The sequence below is a fragment of the Sminthopsis crassicaudata genome, chromosome 2 (genome assembly GCF_048593235.1).
Source record: "Sminthopsis crassicaudata isolate SCR6 chromosome 2, ASM4859323v1, whole genome shotgun sequence".
NCBI classification, from domain to species: domain Eukaryota; kingdom Metazoa; phylum Chordata; class Mammalia; order Dasyuromorphia; family Dasyuridae; genus Sminthopsis; species Sminthopsis crassicaudata.
The window spans coordinates 377,473,768-377,492,424 of NC_133618.1; positions in this window are offsets into that span (position 1 = coordinate 377,473,768).

Consider the following 18,657-nt stretch of genomic DNA (forward strand, 5'->3'; position numbering starts at 1 on the left):
ACGTGGTCAGGGTCACACAACTAAGAAGTGTCTGAGCCTGGATTTTAGTTCAGGAAGGTGAGCATTCTTATTTTCTGTGCCACGGGGCGGCTCTGGGTGACTTGGGCTAGTGACTTAAACCTTTCAATGCTCTAGGCCAGTGGTCCTCAAACTTTTTAAACAGGGGGCCAGTTCACTGTCCCTCAGACTGTTGGAGGACCGGACTATAGTAAAAACAAAAATTCACACTCTGTCTCCGCCCCTCAGCCCATTTGCCATAATCCGAGGCTGGCTTAAACTCCTCCTGGGGCCAAATCTGGCCCTCGGGCCATAGTTTGAGAACCCCTGCTCTAGGCAGTTCCCTAAATCAGGAAATTGCAGAATAATTGCTGACTTGCCTGATGTACTTTACATCAGTCAAGTCAAAGGTCCATTGTTAAAATTTACAAAGAAAAAAAATTTTCCCATAACAGCAAATGATATTCCCTCAATAGAATGAAGTCAATAGATAGTGGGAAAAGGACTTGTAGGATATTTATTTGGTTGTAGTCCTTACTGCCACCAGCTCTTATTACTTTAAATGCTGAGCATCTTTAGCCTTCAGCTATCTATAAAATCAGAGATCTCATTCCCCCTCTAGTTCTGACATTGGAGGATTTTATTGCATATATATATATATACAGTCTAAATTTTTATCTCAGTTTTACAGGACATTTTATTGTAGTTTTAGGAGCAAAAAATGATCATATTTTCAATTAATTAAATATTGTGTATTTGTGCAAATCAGAATAAAGAATCCTAACTTGGAATTGTGGAATTGCCCTAAAATGACTCTTTAAAGTTAGTGAAATCATAGCACATATTAGTCATCCTCTCTGCCCTATTACATTTCAGTAGATATAGCATCACTTGCACAAACACTTTAAGCTACAGCTTAAGGATTTGAAAATTGAGGGAAAGTGATTAAATTGGCATTGAAGAGCCCTCTTCACCATCTGTCATGAAATAGTCCTTTTTCCGCAAATGATTTTAAAGTTTACTTTTCTTAATGCTTTGGATAAGAGGCTATTTGGGCTACTCATTGGGAAAATGCCAGATTTTGCTTCTGTTTAGTTAGGTATGCGTAGTATTCATGTAAACAGTTGGTAATTGGATTTCACCAGACTAGAAAAACCACCAAAAGTTCTTCATACTGCCTGACAATTGATAGGTGATTTCCCCTAAAAGATCATTGAAAGTTGTTATTTACTGAAGCATTGGAGGTAGAGAGAAAGGTTGTGAATTAAATTTGATAGATTCTCAGTGTATAATTACACTATATTCATTAATTATGAAATTAAACCTATTTTAAAATAGGATTTCTGTAAACCATTGCATGTAACATTTTCTAGTTAAGATGTACATGTTAAGTGGGGCATGGGGGAGATAGATGTTCACAGCCCAAATGCTTCACTGATTGATGAGTCACTGGTTACTTTGGTTCTTCAAAGATCTGTGAATTTATCATTGTAGGTATCCCCTTTACCAACACAGATGGCAATCCCTCCATGACTATGTCTTTGAGAGTTGTAGTGAACAAAATTCTATCAACTTTTAGCCAACCTGATTATGAACCTCTCCAACACTTAGCTGTACTTATTTTTTATGATTAAATTCAATTTAAACTTATTTTCATGTCTAAATTTCTCACCTTCTTCTCTCTCACTGAGAAAATAACATATATATACATAAAATCATATATATATATATATATATATATATATATATATATATATATATATATATATAATCAAGCAAAACAAATTCCCATATTGATCATGTCCAAAATTGCATATATGTATACACATATGTTATATACATGTGTACACACAAATATACATACATAAGAGTTGAGCAAGACATTTCCTACATTGACTCCTCCAAAAATGCAGATTATATATAGGTATAAGTATAGATATATATTCACACACACATAATATTCATCAATCTGCACTATGAGTTTGTCATCTCTCTATCTGTAGATAGATAACATGTTGTCATGAATCCTCTGGAATTGTGGTTGGTCATTGTGTTAATCAGAGTTCCTGAGTCTTTCAAAGTTGTTTATAACACTATTGTTATATAGATGTGTGTGTGTGTGTGTATGTACACACACACACACATATATAAATTCTCCTAATTCCACTCACTTCACTTCTTACCAGGTTTCTCTGAAACCATCCCTTTCAATGTTTCTTATAGCACAATAGTATTCTCTCACATTTCCTGTAACATAACTTGTTCAGTAATTTCCCAGTTGATAAGCAGTCCTCAATTTCTAATTAGCTTAAGCTATGCTCTGTCAACAGGCTTATAGAGGAGTGATAGCTTCAAAAAGAAAACTTTTATGTGATGTATGGTGTTATATTTATCTCAGATTCTTATTGATCTAACAAAATGAGTATGTTACAGTAGTATATAGCCAAGCAAATTAGATCATGGATTTTTCAGATTTTTACCTTTGTTATTTAATGCAAATTTCAGGTAAGTAAATATTGGTGTTTAGTAATTTACCCAAGGGCCACATGATTATGTTAATCAGCTGAATAAAAAATGGTTCATAGGAACTTTATCTTTTCCCGGAAAAAAATGTGAGTAAAATTTTGATAAATCATATTTTAAATGCAAAATTAGTTGATCATTTATGTAGGAAGAAAGGAAATGGGCATTTATTAAAATCTATGTGCCAGATATTAGACTAAGTGCTTTACAAATATTGTCTCAGTTTATCCTCACCACAACCCTATAAGATAGACACTATTTTATAGCTAAGGAAATAAAGGTAAACAAGTTAAGGGGTTTGTTCAGGGCCACACATCTAGGAAGTGTTTGAGACTGGATTTGAACTCAAGTCTTTCTGACTACATACCCAGCTCTTTGTTCCACTTTGCTGTCGTAAAGGAACTGCACAAAAGGAACCTGGATGTCATTTGTTTTTTACATCAGTCTTTACCACTTTCTCCTTTCTTTGCCACTTTATGAGTATGCACAGACATAAGCACATAGGCATATTTTCCTTGTAACATAGTTACATAGTAACAATAGTTAAGCATAATATCTTCAGATGTATGAAAGACTGGCATCTAAAGAGGATAGACTTGCTTTGTTTAATTACTAATTACTGAGTACCAAACTAACCCAGCTAGGTAAGAATTTAAAAAGGCCTATTTCAGCTTGTTATCATAGAAGGCCTGTTTTATAATGAAAGCTGACCAGCAATGCAATGCCATGTCCACTAGGATCACTCCATCACTGAAAGTATTTAAGCAAAGGCTACAGGGATGGCTATTCATCAAGTTTGTTTTACCGGGGATTCCTGCAGTGGGTGAAAGATTGGTCTTTAACCTCTAAGGCCCCTACCAGCTCAGATTCTTTGCTTCTATGAATACTTTTGTATGAAAATAAAGGTATCCCTCATGTTAGATAAAAGGTACAATCCTTAAAAGATGTATGTAAATAAAATCATTTTAAATCAACTTAAGAAAGTTTTTTCTTTAATGTTATCTTTTATTTTTACATTAAGTACATTTGTATACCCCTCCCAGGAAACCATTTTTAAAGTAATGAAAAAAGCAATACTAGTTAGTTAATACATGAAAAAAGTCTGATACTATGTTCAATGTTCCATTGTTTCACACCTACATAGTACTCTGCCTCTAGAAAGGAGATTACTTTTCATATCCAGCCTCTTCTTATATCTCTTCTCTGAGATTGTTTGATCATTATATTTTAACATTTTCTTTAATTGTCCTTTCTATTTATATTGTAGTCATTGCATGTATTGTAACCTCGTTTTGCATTAATTCATGTAATTTTTTAATGTTTCTTTGTATTCATCCTATTTGCTATTTTGTACTACATACTAATATTATATCATATTCTATCAGGTTGTTTACCTTTTTTTTCAATTTATGGACTCCTTGATTCTAGTTCTTTGTGATAACAAAAAGTACTGCTGTATATATTTTTACATGCATACATACATGTACATGCATGTGTGTACATTTTTTCACTTTTTCATTACCCCCTTGTGATATATGTCTAGCAGTAGAATCTTGATCAAAAGATATAAGCATTTTTCCACTTTTTTTTCCCATAACTCCAATCCTGAATAGTTGGACTGATTCATGGAAAAACTCCCTATTTTCAATCAAAAGAACTTTTACTAAGTACTTACTATGGGCCAAGCACTGTGCAGGATACTCAGTATACAAAGACAAAAATGCAACAGTCTTTAAATTCTATCCGAGGGAAGGAACATATTTACACATAAAGAAAATTGGGAATTCTAAGCAAGCTGGAGTTAGGAAAGAATGTATTCAGGGGCAGCTAAGTGGCGCAGTGGATAGAGCACCAGCCCTGAATTCAGGAGGACCCAAGTTCAAATCTGGTCTCAGACACTTAACACTTCCTAGCTGTGTGACCCTGGGCAAGTCACTTAACCCCAGTCTCAGGGGAAAAAAAAAAAAAAAAAAAAAAAAAAAAGAATGTATTCCAGGCTTAGGAGATAGTTTATGCAAAGGTACAGAGAAAGAAGAATTAGTGTCATGTGTGAAAAACGACATGAAAGGGATGGTAGAAGAGAGGGAACAGTAAAACCTAGGTGTCCACACCTACTACAGTAAATATTGAGGTAGAGCAAAAGACCTAGTAGTTACCAGGAAACTTAATGAAACAGAATTTTTTTTCAACCCAGATCAGTATAAGAAGATTTCCAGAGCCCAAGGACACTGGAATAGGAATAAGGCTCATGTAGAGCCTTGTACAGGGACTAGACCAGGGGCCTGCTATTTTATATCAAGGCTAGTAGCAGTTATAGTTCATTGTGGAGAAAGGAGGTCACCCGCAGCTTTATACTAGGATAAGGTAATCACAATTCCAGTGTGAACAAAAAAGCAAGCCTGCAGCTAAGTCCTGACTCCCAGAGCAGGATCCGTTCTTAGATTGAGCTCATACATTCTGGCTAGCGCGTAATAGTTGAATAATATAATCCAAGCTCCTTAGACTTACTTTGAATTAAATAGCCTTCCAGATAGCTGCAGAGCTCAGATTTCCCTTATACCAGATCATTTAAGGAACACTGAAAAGTTTGCAGCTAATTGGCTTAAGATTCTCCTTAGATACTTGAAGAACATAGCATTTCAGTACCTAGACATAAGAGTAATAGGACATCAGAGAGTGATAGATCAGGACCACATATACTTTCAAACATTCTTTAATAAGTATGCAGAGCCTAGCCCTGACACAAAGTCTTAGTTCAGAAATGGAAACACAAAGGATTGTATCATAATTATAGTTTCATGGATGCTCAATATAAAAACCCAGAGGAAGAAGATGACTCTTAAAAACATTCTTTTCCCATCCTATTCTTGACTTCCAGGACTCAAAACAAAGCCTCAGTTGCTAACTCATCCTGAAACTTTTCAAGGGATCTCCCCATCTCTAGCTCCTTCTACATAACTCCATTATTCCCTGTTTTTCATCTCCCTTTTTTGTGTTGTCTTTCCCCATTAAAACAGTTTATTTTATTTGTTCCCTTTCTTCTCTCTTTCCTTCCTTTCTCCTCTAAAGTCTAAAGAAATAGGGAAAATTTTTTTTAAATGACCTGGAAAACAATTCAAAGAGACAATTTAAAATCCAGTGGGTTACCTGAAAACCATTACAAAAAAAGCCTGCCTATCATACTTTAAGAAAACAAATGAAAACTCAGATCACTTAGAACCAGAAGATAAAGTGAAAAATAAAATTAATTTACCTGTAACTTCCTGAAAGTCCAAAATGAAACCCAAGAACATCATAGCTCAAATTTCAGAGTTCACAGGTCAAAGAAAAACTGCTAGCAATCATTTTAAAAAAGTTCAAATGCCAAGGAACCATAGGATAACAAAAAATTTGTCATCTACTACTATAATGGTACTGAGAATTTTTGCCAAAAGGCAAAGTATATTAGCTTACAAGCAAGAATAATTTACTGAGCAAAAATGATCTTAGAAGAAAAATAGACTTTTAATGAATTAGAGAACTAATTAGCATTCCTGATGAAAAAAACCAAAGTCAAGCAGAAACAGACATAAGAATCAAAAGAAGGTAAACAAACATAAGAGCAATAGGACACCAGAGAGTGATATATCGGGATCATATATGCTTTCAAGATTTAGATAAACAGAAGTGTGTAACTGAAACATGTCACTTCTAAGCCTTACTGCTATTAGAGGGCAGAGGGGGTTAAGATAGAGGTTTTGGGAGTGTTGTTTTTTTTTTTAATTGAAGGTTTTTTTTTTTTTTTATTTTCAAAACATATGCAAGGATAATTTTTTTCAACATTGATCCTTGAAAAATCTTGTGTTCCACTTTCCTCCTCCCCCCCCACTCCCTTCCCTAGATGGCATGTAATCCAATATATGTTAAACATAGTAAAACTATATGTTAAATCCAAAATAGGAATACATATTTATACAATTATCTTGCTATACAAGAAAAATCAAATTAAAAAAAATAAAATTCAAGCAAACAACAAAAAAGTGAAAATCCACCCTCAGTTCCCATAGTCCTCTCTCTGGGTGTAGATGGCTCTCATCATCACAAGATCAGTGGAACAGAGCCTGAATCATTTTATTGTTGAAAAGAGTCATGTTCATCAGAATTGATTATCATATAATCTTGTTGCCATGTACAGTGATCTCCTGGTTCTGCTCATTTCACTTTGTTCATGTAAGTCTTTCCAGGCATCTCTGAAATCATCCTGCTAGTCATTTCTTATGGAACAATAATATTCCATAACATTCATATACATAAATTCTTTAGCCATTCTCCAACTGATGGACATCCATTTAGTTTCCAGTTTCTTGCCACTACAAAAAGGGCTGCCACAAGCAGTTTTGCACATGTGGGTCCCTTTCTCTCCTTTAAGATATATTTGGGTCCAGTAGGTACACTGCTGGATCAATTGAAAGTGTTTTTAGTTTTTTGTTTTTTCCAGTGATCTTAAAGAGGAAAAAAAGTAAGGAAAATAGAAATATCCCAGGGAAGAAATGGAGAGACTTGCTATCTCATATAACTGTGGTACAAAGAGGAAAAAGGTAGATATCACTTGATCTTCACTTAAATCTGAACTAGGGGAAGGGAATAAACATTTATTTGATGCCTTCTTTGTGCCAGGGATTATGTCAAGTGCTTGACAAATATATTTAATGATGAGATTATCTCATTTGATAATTTGAGAAATTTCTCATTTGAACTGGTCAATAAAGGATAAAGCACTTAAGACACACAAAGGGTTTGGTGTAAAAAAATGTTCAACTCAGTAGAGAAATAGGACAGAAGGAAAAGGATTGTTGGAGGGATTATTCATAAGTAAAACAGACCAAATTTTGGAGAGTGGATTATGAAAAGTAATTTAACAAGAAAAGAAGGTAATACACATGATTTGATAGATTGCAATACTATAGTTAACAACAGGTGCTCTAAGCACTTCTCTTTTCTCCACTATTCTTTGTAAAGAGAGGAGGTGGGCTAAGCAAAGAGGAAATATACAAAAATAGAATGGAGGAAAATACACAATTAACAATAATAACTAAATATGAATAAGGAGAAATTACCCTCCTAATGGCAGAGGATGGAACAAATTAAAAAACATAATCTAATAATGTACTAATTACAAGAAGCACCTTTTAAATATATAAATTCATAAAGAATTAAAATAAGGGGACAGAGCAAAATTTACTTTTCTTCAATGACTAATAAAGGAGATTGTTGTTGAGTCATATCTCACTGTCTAGCCCTATTTGGCGTTTTCCTTGCAAAGGTACTAGAATAGTTTGCCATTTCCTTTTTATAGATGAGAAAATTTAGGCAGAGTTAAGTAACTTTTCCAGGGTCAATCATGTCTGAGTGGATTTGAACTCAGATCCCCCTGACTCTAAGACTGGTGTTCTATTCACTGTGCCACCTAAATGCTTGAATAAAGAAGGTAGCAGTCATATAATAAGAAGAGTAGCAATCTTAATTTCAAATAAAATGAGAGCAAAAATTATTTTTAAAAGTCTTGATTAAGAATGCTTAATAGGACTACAAATAATGGATTATAAGCAGTACTTAATAAGTATGTATCTAGTATCACATTATCTAAATACTTAAGGAAAAAGATTAATGAGTTTCAGGGAAATGGTAAACTATAGAAGTGTAGGGGACTTCAAAATCCTCTTTTAAACAAAAACAAATCTGATCCCCCACAAAAATGTTAAGAACTTGAATATACTTTTAGAAAAGATAGACTTTTAGATATGATAGACCTCTGGTGATTACTGAATGGGAATAGAAAGGATTACACATAATTCTTAAATTACATGATATATTTTCAAAAATCAACTATGTAATAAGGCATCAAACTTCATAAATTCAGAAAACCAGCTATAGAAAACATCTTTCCTGACCGACCATAACAAATAAAAACTCGTATTTGATAAATTGCCATTAAAAACTAGCCATAAATAGCAACCCTAAATGATGGAGAAATCAAGAATAAATCAGAAAAACATTAGCTAATTTCATTAAAGATCATAACAACAATGACATACTTAAATTTGTGGAACACAGACAAAGCAGTATGTAAGAAAAAGAACATGTGTCTAAATACTTTCATCAACAAAGTGGAAAACAGATCAAAAAATTGAGAATGCAGCTTAAAAAAAATTAAAAGAACCAACAAATTAAGAAATCTAAATGCCACATCAAAACAGATATTTTGTAAATAGAGATTAACAAAATTATAAATTATTAAAAATTACTAAAAAATTTACTAAAAATTTAATAATAACCCATTAAAATAAACTTAGAAGCTATTTTTAAAAAACAAAATAAGCAAACCATTCATTAATTCAACTTTAAAAAGAAAGGAAACCCATAGAATCAGTATCAAAAATAAAAACTACAATACAAAAAATGAAAAGATAAAGAAAATATTGGAAACTTGTTGAATTATATGTCAATAAAACTAATTTAATAAAATGGGTGAATGGTAACAAGAATCTAAAATTATCATATTGATACTAGGAAAAAAATGTAAATCAATTTCAGAAAAAGAAATTGAACAAGTGGTGTGGGGAAGAGGAATTCTATCAGACATTAAAAGACTAATTATTTCTAATATTAAAAAAAAAAACTGTTTTTAAAATAGTAAAAGAAAAATCCTACCAAATTCTTTCTACAATACCTAACCTGCAGAAAGCCACAGCAGAAAAAAGAAAATTATAAACCAATGTTCATAATGAATATATTTAAGAATGTCAAAATATTAGTAAGGAATTAAAACAATACATCAGAAATATTGTGTACTACAAGCAGATTGGATTTATACTAGCAATTTTGAATTGATCTAATATTAGACAATTATAAATACAATAAGCTATATAAATAAGAAATAAATCATATAATTTTATAACAGTACAGAAAAAGATTTTGACAAAATACAGCACCCATTTTTATTTTTAAAAAATGAAAGAGCATAGGAATAAGTGAAACTTTCCTTAATGTGGTAAACAGCAACTATTTAAAAATTAGATCTAGGAATGTACTTATAGAGGCTTTTCCAATAAGATGGAGGTAAAACAAGAATGACATTTATCAACAATGTTATGTGACACAGAACTAGAAATGATAGCTATAGTAATAAGAAAAGGGGAAAAAAAACCAAGGAAATAAGTATGTGCAAAAAAAAAATTATGACTTTTTATAGATGATATGATAGTGTACCTAGAGAACCTCATACAATCAACTAAAATAACTTGAAACAATAATCATCAAAGTTGCAGGATTCATTAAAAAAATGAATATTTTTATATATTATCAACAAAAGCTAGCAGGAAAAAATAAAATCCATTGAAAATAACTATAGGAATCTACCAACTTCTCATATACAAACTACATGTATATAATTATTAAAAACTCTTTACAGAATAAAAACATACCTATGGGTGACTAGAGAAATATTAATTGTTCATGTATATGCTGAATCAATATAAGAAAAATGTCATTTACTTATTCTGTGTTACAGTGCTTATTTTATAGAGCTAGGGAAAAAAATCCAATTGAGAACAAGATTTATCTAAAGGTTGGCCAAAAATTTCCAAGGAAATAATTGGGGGTGGGGGGTGGAAAAGACAAACCAATAAGGTTTTTTTAAATTGACACTATTAAGAAATAGAAAGGTCAATTAGTGGAACAGACTAGATATACAACAAGGAACATAACCCAATGACGTCAGCTATTAGGTTGTAAAATAAAAATTCCTGCAAAACCAGAAAATAGGCTGGGAAAAATCAAGTACAGATTAACATCTCAGACTATGTATTGTTTATCTTCAAATGGATATATGATTTAAATATAAAGGGTTATTTCATCAAATCTTCTTATTAAGGAAAGCTCTCTTTTAAGACTAGACACATCCTTTACAAGATCAGTATTTGGTCACCTACTCTGGAAAGGAAATATAAAATGGAAAAGTTAGTTAAGGGCTCAGGTGCAAACTTGCTTTATCTCTAAGAACCATGTGCAAATGAAATAAGGAAGGACTTATTATCCCAGGAAGAGAAGGCATACTCAATCCCTCTTTGAAGGTCACTGAGTCATCAGTTCTTGCACAGTGGCCAAGTAGGGGATTACTTCATGAGCTCAAACTGCAAGAGTCCTTTAGTGTTTAGTCACATATAAGATCTGCTAGAAGCAGCCAAGGATTTTTTTATCCTCAAACATTGCATGGCATTATGTCTGGATTCAGGAAGAACTGCTTTGTGCATTCTCAAACATAGTTTCTTCTTTCAAAGACCTTACTATCTAACAGGAGGGATAAAGACTAAGCACAAATATAATGTAAGGCAAAATATGGAAAATGCAAAGATTTCTAGTGAATGTGCCAATGGAAAAAGACGTAATTTTCAGCTGGAGGAACAAGGAAGTTTTCATGAAGGAGTTATACTACCTAAGTTGAGCTTTTGAAGGAAGATAAAGATTTTTCACCTGGTTAAGATGGGAGTTACTTCCAAAAAAAAATGTCTAATAACATGAGCAAAGCATAAAGATAATGGATGTAAGAAAGAAATGGGAAGGTAGATTGACATCAAAGCACAGAGGACTCTGAATGCTATGATCAAACATTTATACTATAATCAGAAGGTAATGAGAAGCCATTCTGAAGCTTTCTGAGTTGGCAAGTGACATTAGGAAGAGTTTTCTTGCAGCATTTTGAAGAATAGACTTATTGAAACAGACAGACCAGTTAGGACACTTTTAGAATAGTTCAAGTAGGAGGCAATAGGGACCTGAAGTAGAGTTACTGTGGGAGTAGAAAGAAGAGAACAGATGTGAAAAATATTATAGAGGTAAAATCCACAGGGCTTGGCAACTGATTGTATGTGAAGGAAGAAAGAAAAATAAAAAAATGACTAAAGTTTAAGCCTGAATAAATGATGATATAGTTATTTCTTGAGAGTGTTTTAGGCTATTTCTCAGAATAATTTCCCAGATTTAAGTTCATAAGATTGTTATTTTATTATTTATTAATTATGTCATATTATTTATGCTTATGAAAATATTAATGCAGATATTAAAATATATTATTAATTATAATTAATGTATAGTTTCAGAGCTAGAAGCAACCTTAGAGGTCATATGTATAGTAAGTGACTGAATTAGGATTTGAACTGAATTACTCTGATCTCAAATCTTATACTTTCCCCACTATCTAACGTAAAAAGTTCACTTAAGGCACAGATTCTTTAAAAGCTTTCTTTCTATATACTAATAGGAATATATTTAAAAACTAGAAAAGGCAAAATTGCCTTGCATGAAATGAAGACCATTTCTTTTAATAACTGCTTGCATTTAAATTCTTTTAAAATGATAATTCCTTCAAAGAGAAAGCAAAACATGTCTGGACTTTCATACTCACAAGGGTCTGAACCACAATTAAGAGTTGAGCAGATGAAGTCAGACTAGCTCCAACTTCCTATTCCTTATCTGACAACCTTAAGTAAATGTTTAACATTTCAGGCCAGTTGCTTGCTTTATTCCCTCCATAAGCAGATGCATATCCCCTTGTTTTGACATAGGTAATTGTTAAGCTTTCTCAAAATTCATGTTCTTTAGTTGCAGACAAAGAGAATGGAAATTCTGTATTCTTTAGATGACTTGATCTATCACCTTTCATATCAGAACAGTTAAAAGAATGAGAGATGGGTATAAGTATAGAATGGCATTCTTAATAGTTTGATGCCAACTTGATACCAATATTATCTAGATAAAAGAGAAAAATTGTTTTTGAGATGGAAAATTTTATTTTTTTGCAAAGATTCATACATGGCTTCTGGATAGATTTGGTTTTTTTTTTAAATGCATTTTCATTTCTTTTGGTACGTTCCTTAAGACTTAATTGAGAAGAAAATAATTGCCTGATTTAGCATTGCATACTCCATGAAAATTTATTGCTAATTTGGTGCATGGTAGAGCTCATCTATTGGTGTGTGTGTGTGTATATATATATATATATATATATATATATATATATATATATATATATATACACATATATATATATATATATGTATGTATATATATGTATGTATAAACAAAGATGTATAAACATATATTTACATAGACACATATGCATAATCTATATATGTATACAGACAAATATCTATGTATGTATATCTACATTTATTATGTAACACAAGTTTATATATATACATAGTCAACTGTATTTTTGTATTAATGCATATATGTTTATGTATATATGTATATGAATATTTATGTAACATGTATATTTATATTTGTTATTGCTTCAAATGCACAACAAGTGGGCTGAATTGCCTTTGGGAAATTACAAAGCTTCTAAAAAGGCCCCAAACTTCTCCCATTGCCTAATGGAGTTGTGAGCCAACAAGTCATGGAACACTATAGTCTCCAAAAAATTAAAAATGTGTATTCAAGAAGGCAATGGAAATATATACATTAGATATGAGCAAAGCTGCATTATCTAATAAAGAATTTCAAAGAGATGGTAGAGGAAAGGATGTTATTGGGGAAATGTATAAACAGGATGGATTGTTCACTCGGTGGGAATGAGAGCAATTTAAAAGCTCCTTGCAGTCTCAAGAAAAAGATGCAAAGTGGATCCTCTCTGGTAAACTTATGGAAATATTTAAACAAGAGTCATAATGGTTGAGTATAAAGGGATGGATTGCAATGAGCATCACTGACCATTTAAGTATTTGAGGGACAGCTATGTGGAGCGGTGGACAGAGTGCCAAACCTGCAATCAGCATGACTCATCTTCATGAGTTCAAATTGGCCTTACATACTTACTAGCTATGTGATGCTGGACAAGTCACTTAACCCTGTTTGATTCAATTACTTCCTCTGCAAAATGGGCTGGATTAAAAAAAAAAAAAAAAAAAAGGAAAACTACTCTAGTATCTTTGCCACGAAAACCCCAAATGAAGTCATGAAGAGTCAGACACAACTGAAAAATGACTCAACAACCACAAAAATAGTGGACCCTTGTAGAGGTTTAGGAAAACTAGGTTTTAGGCCTAACTTTTGCCCCTAATTACCAGAAAAGTCACTTAATCTCTCTGGGTCAGATTTGAACTCCAGTTATCTTGAGTCCAATAACAGCACCTTATCCTTGGTACCATTTAGCTATCTGTGAAGCAAGCATGCCAGTCTAGCTGGAATATAAAGTACAAAGTTCATGGAGGAGAATGTGTTAAAAGACTGAAAAGATAAGAAGGAATTTAGTTGTTAAAAGCTTTAAATGTCAAACAAAGGAGTTTTTGTCTGATCCTAGATATAATGGGATATCACTGAAGTTTGTCTCACAGAGGGGTGACAATCATACCTTCATTTTAGGAAACCCATTTTGTTAAATGGATGAAGGATGGATTGGAGCGAAGGGAGACTTGAAAGAGGGATTTCAATTAGAAGCCAGTGACAATGGTCTAAGACAGCAAAAGCTTAAAATAAGATAGTGAATGTGTGAGTGGGAAAATTGCATAGGCAAAAGATGTTGGAGAGAAAAACAAATGACAAGATATGGCAACTGATTTGCTAGGTCAGATGAGAGAATGAGGAGTTAAGGATGTGTTGCTAGTGAGGTTGCAATCCTGGTGCCTTCAGCATTAATAGGGAAATTTGGAGCAGGGGGTAGATTTCAGGCAGAAAGAAAATGAATCCTCTTTTTTCTCTTGCTTGTTGAAAATAAGCAAAGAGCAAATTAAGGGCAAGTTAAAAACTTCCCTCCTTTCACATCATTTCCTCCTCCTTTCTTAAAAAGCAGATGCTATCATGGGGCCTCTGACACAACTGTAACTATATCAGCCCCACTTTCACAAAGGTGGGGTTTTGCGTAAAAGTCTCAATAATGTTATTTTTGCAAGAATTAGGATCTAAGTGGAGGTGAGCATCAAGAGCTACCCAGTTTTGTGCATTTTTGCCACATGTTGAGATCTCGTGGGAACAGCGTGACTCACTTAAGCAGACAACTGAACAAAAGCCACCAACTTGTGCAAAGTGTTTAACTGAATTTTTCTGGATGTTTTGCATAAGTTAACTACATTCTGTACTTAAAGGACCACAAGCCAAGTAACACTGGACTTTGAGCTTTTTATTTGAGGGTAACCTAGGAGAAAAAACTTCTTTAGAAATTCACCACTTGGTATAAGCAGTTAGCCAAAATGAATTAGGAGTTGGAGGAAGAGATATTTGCAAATGGTAGTCAAGAAAAACATATTTTTCTCCTAAAATGGTTAGGAATAGAATGTAGGCAAGATAACCTCATGCTGAGAAACTGACTGGATCTCCCACATCTCAACAGGGCACCCATGATCTTCAAATAGCCAGAGGGTTGTGCAATAGAAGAGGGATTGATTTTGCCCCAGAGAAAAGAAGTAGAATCTGATTTGGATATAGTAGGAGGAACTTTCTAATAAGTAGAGTTATTCAGTAATAGATAAGATAGTAACCCAACTTTTGTGAGAGTATTTTTATAAATTATTTAAAATTACAAAATAAGAAAAAAAAACAGAAAAAGGCAGAAAAGGAAAACAAAACAAAACATAAAACAATAAAATTTTCATTTCAAGAAAGCATATATAATAATGGAAGATACTACATTTATGACTGTTCATCTTTGCTTTCTTATAGGTGATTCTTTTATTCTCTGATGTGCACTTTTTACTTTATTCTTTTTTTTCTCCTTTTGTTCCTCCAATTTCCTCCAAGCAGTGTATGGTTAAGAGCAGATATATGTATATACACAGACATATACAGACATGCATATATATTCACCCATACAATTCATATATCTACATATACACATATACATAGATTTGCATTTACACACATGAAAACATGCATCTAAAACAATTTTAACATGGCTGATATATAATATAGATTTCTCTCTTGATTGAATCTTTAAATTTGACTTTGTCTGAAATCGATGATTTCTAGCCCTACTTTTTTTTTCTAATAAATTCTAGTGCTGATCTTTGTTGTTTGTGTATATATTTTATTTCCTATGGGGTAATCCTTTTACTTTCATTTTTACTCTTTAACTGCTTTACTAATAGTTAACCTCCCCTCATCCATGTATCCCTCCCTTATCTTCTTCCCTCATCCTTATGGGAGTATTTTTTTCAGATAAGAGATGTCATAGAAAGGAAGAATGGTATAGAACATTGGACTAAGAGACAGAAAATCTGACTTTGAAGCCTGACTTCCATTTACTAGCTATTTGACCTTAGCCAAATTACTCAAACTCTACCTCAGTTAATTCATCTGTAAAATAGGACTGATAATAGTATTTGAACTCTCTACTATGTACAATTATTTTAAAGGTAATTGAGATAAGCCTTCTATAAAATGAATCCATACAGAAAGGTAAGCTGAAGTTTTGAATACTGTGGATAAGTTCTTTTACCTTATCAGTATATTTTCCTGGCATATCCACACAAATAATGAGATTGACACACAACTAGCTCAGTGTTTGGGAGGCTCCGAAGGAAAATGTGGGAGAAGAGAGATATTAGATTGGCTACCAGATTGAAGGTTTACAGAGCCTTTGTGCTGACCTCATTGTTATATGCCTGTGAAACCTGGACAGTATGTCAACATCATATCAGGAAACTGAAGGTAGAAATTAGACTATGTAATAAATAGTTTGCTGAATTGATCCCTTTCAGTTTTTAAGCTATCTATAAAATTCCATTTAAATCCGAATCTAAATTCTCAGGTCAAGGAACACCTAAAAGGTATAAAATCCTAAGGTGAGAGATAAATGATGAGATACTTTCCCAAATAATTTAAATATATTCTGCTTCTTTAAGGCCAAATTGCTTTTCCTTGGGAAAATGGAATAGAATTACAATCTTTTGAATTTATTTCCGATATATTCTCCCTTTAATTGTATTTAAATTCTTTGTTGAGTGCTACTTAAGAGTTTCTCTCTCAACTAAGCACAAAAGTGGAATAATAAAAGTTACTGAAGCCAAAATGAAAAAAGCTTGGAGTTTGCTCCATTATGTCCCTTAAATTGGGGGTGGGAGGGATTGTGGTGAGGAAAGAAAGATTTTTAGAGCTAGAAGAGACCTTAGATATCCATCTATTTCATTCCCTTTATTTTTACAGATAAATAAACTGAGGCCCAGTGATGCCCAAGGTCGCACAGCTAATGATTATTTCTAATCTATGTATCTAACCATAGCCTTACTCTTGACTTCTAGTCTCACATCTCTTAGTCATCTCAACTTAACACCCCAACTGAACATGTCCAAAGCTGAATTTATTATCTTTCTCCAAAAAATTCCTCTCCTCTTCCTAACTCCTCTTCCTATTACTATTCAGAGCATAGCCATTCGCCTAGGCTCACAGTCTAAGTATCATTCTCTGGATTGGTCTCCTTGGTCCAGTCTCTCCCTAGTGCCATCCATCCTTCACTCAGCAAAGTGGTCTTCCTAAAGTGAAGGTCTGACCATATTCCCCACTATTCAATAATCAATAATCAAATAGAAGGTCCTCTTTGGGGCTTTTAAATCCCTTTTTAGCCTGGTCTCTTTCCTTCTTTCCAGGTTCTTTACTCTCATTGCTCTCCACATGCTCTGGTATTTACAACAGTGGGCTCCTTATTTTTCCTTTAGTATAACATCCCAGCTCCCAACTCTTCATTTAAACATCCTGACCTGTCCTGGAAGTCTTTCTTTCCTCATTTCCACCTCCTGGCTTCAAGTCTCAGTGAAGATATCATTTTTTGAAGGAAATCTTTCCATATTTCCTTTAAGGCTACTACTGTCTTTCTTCTGGGCTTAGCTTCAATTAAATTTATATATAATCTGCACATAATTGTTGGACAGGGCAGCTAGGTGGTGAAGTAGAGAACTGTCTCTGATATCAGGAGGAATTGAGTTCAAATCTGGCCTCATATATTTAATAGCTTGTGTGATCCTAAATTAAGTCAATTAACCTTGCTCACCTCAGTTTGCTCATCTAGAAAATGAGCTGAATAAGGAAATGGAAAAATTACTCCTGTATCTTTGCCAAGAAAATCCCCAATGAGTTCACTAAGTGGGACATGACTTTTTAAAATTGTTGGCAGGTTTTCTTCTCTCTCTGTGCCCCATCAGACTATAAACTTCTTCAAACTATTTTTGTTTTTCTTTGTATCCTCAGCACTTGGTACAGACTCTGGCATATTTGTTATTATTGTTGTTTAGTTGTTTAATTCTGTGTGACACTTTGTGATGTCATGGGCCATCGCACACCAGTGCTGTCCATGGAGTTGTCTTGACAAAGGTAATGGAGAGCCATTTTCTTCTCCAGTGGACTAAGGCTAACAGAGCGTAAGTGACTTGTGAGGAGAAGTTAAGTGTTTTGCCCAAATTCACACAGCAATATGTACATGAGGCCAGATTCAAATTTGTCTTCCTGATTCCTGGTCCAGCGCTCTATCCATAGCCATCTAGCTGCCTCTTTACACATAGTAGGTGCTTAATAAATGCTTCTTATATTAACTTAAATTCTAAGGTCCATTCTAAGCTCTATCTTATGATCATTTGAATCTAAAGAGCCTAGTATCAAAATCACTATGTCAAGTATCACTTCTACCACATCAGACTTCTACAAGGTTTTAGGCATTTAGGTTTGTTTTTTTTTTTTTTTTTTTTCCAAATTTCTCTCTTTTTAAAAAATTTAATGGTATTTTATTTATCTAAATACATGCAAAGATACTTTATAACACTCACCTTTGCAAAACCTTATGTTCCAAATTTTTCTCCCTCTCTTCTTCAAGATAGCAAGCAGTCTGATATAGGTTAAACATGTACAATTTTCCTAAATATATTTTCATATTCATCATGCTGCACAAGAAAAATCATATCAAAAGGGAAAAAACACAAGAAAGGAAAAAAATGCAAGCAAACAATTGAAACAACAAAATGTTTTGATCCACATTCAGTCTCTATAATTCTTTCTCTGAATATGGATGGAACTTTCCATCTCAAATCTATTGAAATTGCCTTGAATCACCTCATTGTTGAAAAGAGCCAAGTCCATCATAACTGATCATCACATAATCTTCTTGTTACTGTATACAAT